Here is a 7347-nt window from a genome sequence, read left to right as displayed (position 1 = left end):
CCGCCGGCCCCGGCTCAGCTCGGCTCGGCCCCTGCTCGCCCCGCCCCCTGCTCGGCCGGCCCCGCCCCCAGCCAGGGATCGCCCCGCCCCTGCTCAGCATGCCCCGCCCCCCAGTCAGGGATAGCCCCGCCCCCTGCTCGGCAGGCCCCGCCCACAGCCAGAGATCGCCCCGCCCCCTGCTCGGCCCGCCCCGGCCCGGCCCCGCCCCCCGGCCGGCCCCGCAGCTCGGCTGCACCGCGCGCTCAGACCTCCCGGCTCGACTGGCGGCGCGGGCGGCGGTGAGTGCAGCGCGGGCGCGGGCGCGGGCGGGGGCGCGGGGGCGCGGGCGGGGGCCGGGCTCGGCGGCGTGAGCCCTGGCCCCGGGCTCGGGAGCAGCCGCCGCCGGGAGACCCGGGGCATCGCGCGGGCGGCGGCGGGGACCCCGCGGGCCCCGGGGGTCGAGGCGGGCTGGAGGGCGCAGGGGTCTGGCCGAGCTGTTGGGCGCGGGGCCCGCCGGCGCCGGCTTTCCCGACCGCGAGACGGGCTGGGTTCCCGCCCTGCGCCCCCGAGTGGGCCGGTCGCCCGCGCTGGGATCGTCCCGGAGAGTTCCCGGTCGCCGGCCTCAGACAGTCGGCTTCTAAGGGCCGCCCCCGCCATCCTGAGCCGGTGCCTTTGCGGGCGCGCGGGCGCCTCGGGAGCCCCCGGGGGGAGCCGGACCGAGCGCGAAGGCAGCCGTGGCCCCGGCCAGCCCGCCTCCCCGCGGGTTCAGGGGCCCCGGGGTGAGTGCAGGGGTGGCCCAGGCCCGCCCACTGCCGGTGCGGTGCCGGCTGGGTGCTGGCGGCACGGGCTGGGGGCTGGGGAACCCGTGGCAGAGGTGGGCATCACCCCTCCCCGCCAGGCCTGGCAGGTGAGCTGCTCCCCTCTGCTCTGCAGGTCAGACCTGGGCAGTGGGGTTGGTGTTGTGTCCGCACCTCCTGGTCAAGGTCAGGAGATGGGGAAATGGGCATATTCTGGAAAGGGCGGTACATTCCAGGCATCAGGCCAGTTGGACCTTCACTGGTTTTCTGGTCACTTTTGTGCTTCTGATTCATGGGGCGGATGTCATTACTTTTCGGACTGACATTTGGTGTTAAGGGAAACCTAGTTTCTGGAAGCCACCGGCCTCCCCTTCCTAACCCATCAGGTTAGACTCCCACCCGGCTTCCCAAGAGGGGTAAATCCCTCCGGTTGGCCTGGTAGCCTGGTAGCCTGGTGCTGGTTCAGGGGCTGCCTGGACCGCCGGTTAGCCCTGCAGTTCCCCTGGGGCCCTTGTAAGGAAAGACATGGCTTGTGTTGGTATATGCTTGACTACCTCGCTTACCTTCCTACCCCCACCCCCAGCCTTTTCAGGGTACTTCTTTTAAAATAGGACGAACCTGGCTGCCATTGTAAAGGGAGGCATGAGCTGGTATCTGGGACTCCACCACTGTGTTTGGTTTTATCATAGTTGGATCAGAATCCAGAGAGCAGGTGACTGGTTCTACCTGGCATGGAAACACCCTATGCCGCACTTGGCTTAACTCTAAGCCGGCCTTTGTCTGGGATCTGAATGTGCACCAGCCTCTCTAAGAAATACCTAGTATGGAGGAGGCCCATCTTCCCTCTTTCCTGTTACGTCAAGGCATTAAGAATAGGTGCTTTCATTCACGTTTGGAAAAGTATCCCTGTCATGTTTTTGTGGATTAAGTGACTTGGGTGATTGATCTGAAACAAAGGATCAATTTCTTAGATATCTAAAATACTAGATAATTCGGTGAGTGGACCTCCCTCTGCTCCTTCGGTCCCTTTTATGCGCTGGCTGTGGGGGAACAAAGTGCTACCCTTGCCCTTTAAAAGACACAGGAGAAATGGCTCCTGGCCCTGAGGGGTCTACACTGTGGGTGGAAAATGGAGACACATGCAGGTGAGAAAGTCAGTGCTTTCTAATACCTGGAAGGATCTTGAGGGGAGTGGGAAGGAGGGAGGTGTGAGCAAGGAGCCAGGATAGTCACAGTGGGTTTAGTAGCAAAGCTGAGGCCTGTGCTTCTGTGGCAGAAGGGGCAGGGGGATATGGGGAGCAGCATTCCAGAGGCACAGAAGGGTCTGGGCAAAGCTTCAGAGGAGGCACAGACAAGACGAGGGTTGGACCATAAAAGGGGAACCACTGGAGGGAGGAGCCAGAAGGCATTTCCAACCCAACCTAAGTTAATTTTCAGAGAGATAAGCAGTACATACTCTTGCTGTTAACCACCCCTACTGAATGGAGCCGTGTATGATACCACTCTAAGAAGGGGCTAGTGCCCATCTGGAACTTAAAATTCTCTCACCAAAGATGAATTTTTTTTTTTTTTTAAAGATGAAGTTTTTTTAAAAAATATTTTATTTATTTATTCATGAGAGGCACAGAGAGAGAGAGAGAGAGAGAGAGGCAGAGAGAGAAGCAGGCTCCTCAATGCAGGGATCCTGATGTGGGACTTGATCCCACAACCCCCAGGATCATGCCCTGGGCCGAAGGCAGGCGCTCAACCACTGAGCCACCCAGGCATCCCACACCAAAGATGAATTAACCCAGAGCTACAGTGATGGTGAAAGAAAGAAGGCTCATAAGAGGAAGTCCTAGAGCCTTGGCACCACATACAACCTGTCCTGTATTTCTTTTTGCTTTTACTGCAATGACAATAGCCCAGTGGGAGAGGTGGTCCATCTCATCAGGTAGACCGACCTCCTTAACTCTGCCTGTCGCTAGTACAGACATGTTGATGATGTCTTCGGTGCCCACTTTGCCTGCCCTGGTCTGTTCTGAACTTTTCTTAACCTTAAAATTGTTATTTGTGCTCAGAGTGGTGCTTTCCTAGGTCCCTGCAATTTCTTCTTACTGTTTCAACCCCTGTTGGTATTTTGGGCCGCTTTGGCAACACTTCCTTGGCTAATATGGTTGTCCCTCGGGTGCACATGACTTCAGTAGAACTGTGTGTAGTTTCACAGGCTTTAGTTAAGACACCGACAGAGGAGTGCCTGGCTGGCTCAGTCGATAACAGTGTGCAACTCGGGACCTCAGGGTTGTGAGTTCGAGTTCCGTGTTGGGGGGGACAGATTACTTAAAAATAAATCTTAAAAAAAAAAGAAGAAAGGAATCATTGAGAGTTTGAGGTAGGAAGTTCATTCGCCGAGATCCTAAAAACTTGAAGCACTCCCTCCTTTATCACTTTCTTCCTTATGGGTGTTAAGTTGAGAGAGAGAAGGATAGAGAAGATCAGTTACTTAGGTCATGGAACTTTAGAATTGACAGCGTTCCTGGGGTAAATTTAAGAGCTTGGCATTGACTTGCCTTAATCTTGAGTCCAGGGGGTTATTTGTAGGCGATGCATTGATATTTTTGAAAGTTATATATAAAAAAAATAACACTATCACAGAAAGCGTGGAAGATGAAGAAGATTGGGCGTAATCTCAGCCTGTGAACCAAAGAGTTAGCATCAGTTTTCCTTGTTCGGCGGCTTGGCCTTTTATCGTGGTGCCTGTTTATTTCTGAAGCTGTAATCAGGGCACATACAATTTTGCATCCCGACGCAGTCCTGCTGATGTTCCCATTGTGTCGCTTCATCAAAACTCATCATTCTTGTGGAAACTTGCGGATGTGGTTTCACCAGGAATCCAGAGGGAAGTCGGCCTCTGATTCCGGGGAGCAGCCCACCTCCCCAGTAGAAGGATTTTCCATCCCGCAAATCACTGTAATTGGTACTTGCACCATATTCGAACTTGGCTTTCGGATGGTGGTAACTTTATCTTTGATTTGTGGGGCATGTCAGCCCGTGTAAACAGACACAATTCAGAGAACATGGCATTTGAAAATAATTTCTCTGAGATTTCCGATGAGCTTCTGTGCTTTTACTGAGGTAGCTTGGACTTGCATTTGATGGAGGTCAAATAGCCTAAGCCCTCTAGTACAGTTTTCTCACTTCCTTTCCTGAAGAAGGCTGGAGATCCCATTTTCCTTGTTTGTCTAAATTCTTCCTCATACTAATTTAGAGTTTAGAAAGCACCATTCATTTGCCTGGGACATTTTTCAGAACCGTGGGCAGGTTAAATTCCATTACAACAAAAACAGCGTCACAGTATCCTTGTATTTTCAAGATTGCTAGCTAGTGGCCCTTAGTTTAAGAATTTTGAGCAATATTCGATTTAATACGTGTACAAGCCAGATAGTTCCTTAGAGTTTTTTTTTCATTTTTTTAAATTTTTATTTATTTATGATAGTCACAGAGAGAGAGAGAGAGAGAGAGGCAGAGACACAGGCAGAGGGAGAAGCAGGCTCCGTGCACCAGGAGCCCGATGTGGGACTCGATCGCGCCCTGGGCCAAAGGCAGGCGCCAAACCTCTGCGCCACCCAGGGATCCCCCTTAGAGTTTTTATAATCAGGTTTCGCTTCTGTTCACATTATTGGGTATAAATGGAACTGTCTTCTTAGGCATCCTGACAATTTGCAGGAGCGCCCTTTGCCCCTGCCCCCCTACATTTTTTTTTTTTCCTGAAGGAATCCCTCTTCCCCTGGGGTGATTTCAGTGATGCAAATATTCTGAATATTGGGAACTGGTCTCTGGGTTCCTTTTCTGGGGCTGGAGGGTGGGGGCAGGGAGTAGAAGTGGAGAATCTTCCTTTTCTCTCCTTGAAATAACTGATTTTAAGAAGGAGGATTAAGTTGTGGTGAAAAAGCTGCTTTATCTTTTCTGAAGGCCTTGCCCTTTTCTGTGTTGATCTGATGTATTTTTAGAACAGTTTATCACCCACATGTGTTTAAAACCACTTTGGGATAGTTTTGAAATCAATGTTTTAAGGGAGATTTGTGGCCAGGCATCCTTGTGCATTCAGTTGGGAGGGATTTTGGAGATTCCTTAAACCTCAAGGCCTATACAGTCACTTACGTTTGGGGATATCTTCCTTCCTTCCTTCCTTCCTTCCTTCCTTCCTTCCTTCCTTCCTTCCTTCCTTCCTTCCTTCCTTCTCTCCACTTAGAAATAATTAGAAACCCTGGTTCACTTCATCTTTTGCATTTAACCAAAATACACTTAAAAAATAGCTTCTTAAAAAAAAAAAACTAAATTTTTTTTGTTTTTTAAAATTGAACTTGAATGCCTTTGGGTGAGGCCTGCCTGCTCTGGTTCACCTTCTAGTTTAGTTTTAAGTTTGTGGGAAAGTTGCAGTTAGCACAGGGAGTTCCCAGGACCCCTGGCCTGGTGTCCCTGTTGTTAAAAATGTCTCACGTCATCCCCACAGTACCGTCAAACCAAGGAACTGACACTGATGCCTCACCATTAACAAAACTCTAGCCGGTTTGGAGTTCACCAGTTTTCCCCCAACATTCTTTTTCTGTACCAAGGTCCCATCCCGGGTACCACATGGCATTTTAACCCCCTTTTCCAGCGTCCTCTGCTCTCACAAATGTCTCCATCTTGTTTTCATGACTTCTTGAGGAGGACTAGTCAGAGATTTTGTAGACTGTCCCTCAGATTGGGTTTGTCTTGGAGTTCTTCTCCTGGTTGCATTGGCGTTATGGATTTGGGTGAAGAATTGGCATGGGGAAATGCCTTTCTCCTGACATCCGGGGGGTATCTGATATCCACAAGACATTGCTAATAATGTGAACCTTCCTCACTAGGTTGAGGTGGTGGTTGCCAGGTTTGCCCATTGCCAAGTTCCTATCTTTGTCTTTTTGTAGATTGTCCCTTAAAAGCAAGATACTAAATCCAGCCCACACTCAGGAGAGAGGAATGGAGAGAGGGAGGGGTATTGACACACACCATTTGGAATTCTTCTGTAAGGACGGTTTGTCTTCTATATTTAATAAATACACACTTGTAAAGAGCTTGCATGATAGATATCGCCATCATATATGGGGTGTAGATGCTGTGTATGTGCTCTGTTCTACGAGGATGTCGTGTGGGCATCACTCTCCCAAAGCCCTCTGGGGACCCAGGAGAAGTGTAGAACCCAGTCTTTTCCCTGGAGGGGTGTAATGTGGTCCAGTTAGGGAGACAGGAAACAATTAGGACGCATGAGGACGGCATATGTTGTGGAGGGCTGGATTGTGTAGGTGAGGCCAGGCATATGGGGGCAAGTCTTTAAGGGAATTCAGTAGGTAACGTTTACCACCCTGTTCTCACCTGAAGGCTTGCTAAAGGCGAGGTGGATGTTTCCCATAATTTTCAAAGACATGACAGTTATAATTCCAGCAGTCAACTGGAATATAGCCAGAATGGAGGAAATAAGCAAATATGAGACTCCTGAGTAACACAGATATTTATCATCAAGACAGACGCCCAAGTATGTTTACCTTACTCATAGGAGACACCCAAGGAAAACTCATAACTCTTACGTTACATAGAGTTCTTACACTGTGGGTGCGGGTTTCCCATGCTCAGAGGCTTTGACACAGCAAAGGCAGGGGTGGGTGGGTGGGAGCTGCCAGCAGCCGCAGGCTGGACCTTCTGCAGTCTGGGACAGCACAGAACCACCAGATGCGACCCAGGCATCGTCATCTTCTTCTTTGTAGACTTTAAGGAAACAGAGAGAAATATGGGATCGATATTAGAAAAAAGTTCAGGTGCTTTTTGGGGAGGGATGCTGAAGAAAGCCATCAGTCAGAATGAAGCAGTGTCAGAAGTCACGAGGCTGGAGTTTTCGTTGTGTTCAGCCGTGAGTGGGGAGAGGGACCCCTTTGGCTTTGGGCTCTTGGGCCTTTGATGTGTGTTTATACTGATGACAGTTGCTGCGTGGCTTCTGCTGTGGTTGGTTTCTCCTGTATTCTAGGTTTTGAGGCTTATTTTTAGAATCTAACCCTCCTTCTTGGCAGGAGTTGGATACTTCTAGGGGTTTTCATGTTGTTCTTGGGATGCTGGTTAATTAAGCAGAACCCTTGTTTGGGGACCCCCTGTGAACGGTCCAGCCTGAGCCAGATTCTTGGCCATGGGAAGGCTCCCGTGATCCGACCCCACCCTTCTGGCCAACTGCTATGTTCCCCATAGGACACAGGTGTGCCTGCTTCTGTGCGTCCCCCCACGCTGTTCCCCACGCCCCGACCTGCCTTTGCCTGTGTCCCCTAGACCCTCCACTTGGCTCAGAATCTGGACTCAGTTTCCCCTTTGGATCTGTTCCCATATCTCCCCCATGTTAGTTAACTTTGCCTCCCCAGAGGGATTCCTTAAGGCTGGCAAGGGAGGGTCTGTATCTCCCTAGTCTCATATGAACCATCAGCCTTCAGAACCCCCTGCATAAAAAAATGGGTCCTAGCACAAAATTCAAAGAGAAAGAACTTTATGTTGGTAAATAGGACATTGTTGTCACAAATTTGGGGAT

At 50.9% G+C, this 7347-nt stretch overlaps 1 protein-coding gene across 2 annotated transcripts in view; it reads left to right on the top strand.

The window, feature by feature from the left end:
* Positions 1-208: 208 nt before the first annotated feature.
* The window catches only part of LITAF (lipopolysaccharide induced TNF factor), a 29498-nt gene continuing 22359 nt past the window's right edge, over positions 209-7347 (top strand). Inside the window, exon 1 of one of the 2 annotated variants that reach the window (XM_055340990.1) lies at positions 209-278. The gene's annotated coding sequence lies outside the window, so the exon portion shown is untranslated. Of the gene's footprint in view, positions 279-406; positions 413-7347 lie in introns of those variants that run through there. The other variant, XM_055340991.1, reaches the window with a different exon arrangement.

This window comes from Nyctereutes procyonoides, unplaced genomic scaffold (genome assembly GCF_905146905.1).
Source record: "Nyctereutes procyonoides isolate TBG_1078 unplaced genomic scaffold, NYPRO_anot_genome, whole genome shotgun sequence".
Classification (NCBI taxonomy): Eukaryota; Metazoa; Chordata; class Mammalia; order Carnivora; family Canidae; genus Nyctereutes; species Nyctereutes procyonoides.
The sequence above is the reverse complement of the archived record's forward strand: the minus strand, read 5'-3'. Positions and strand labels throughout refer to the sequence as shown.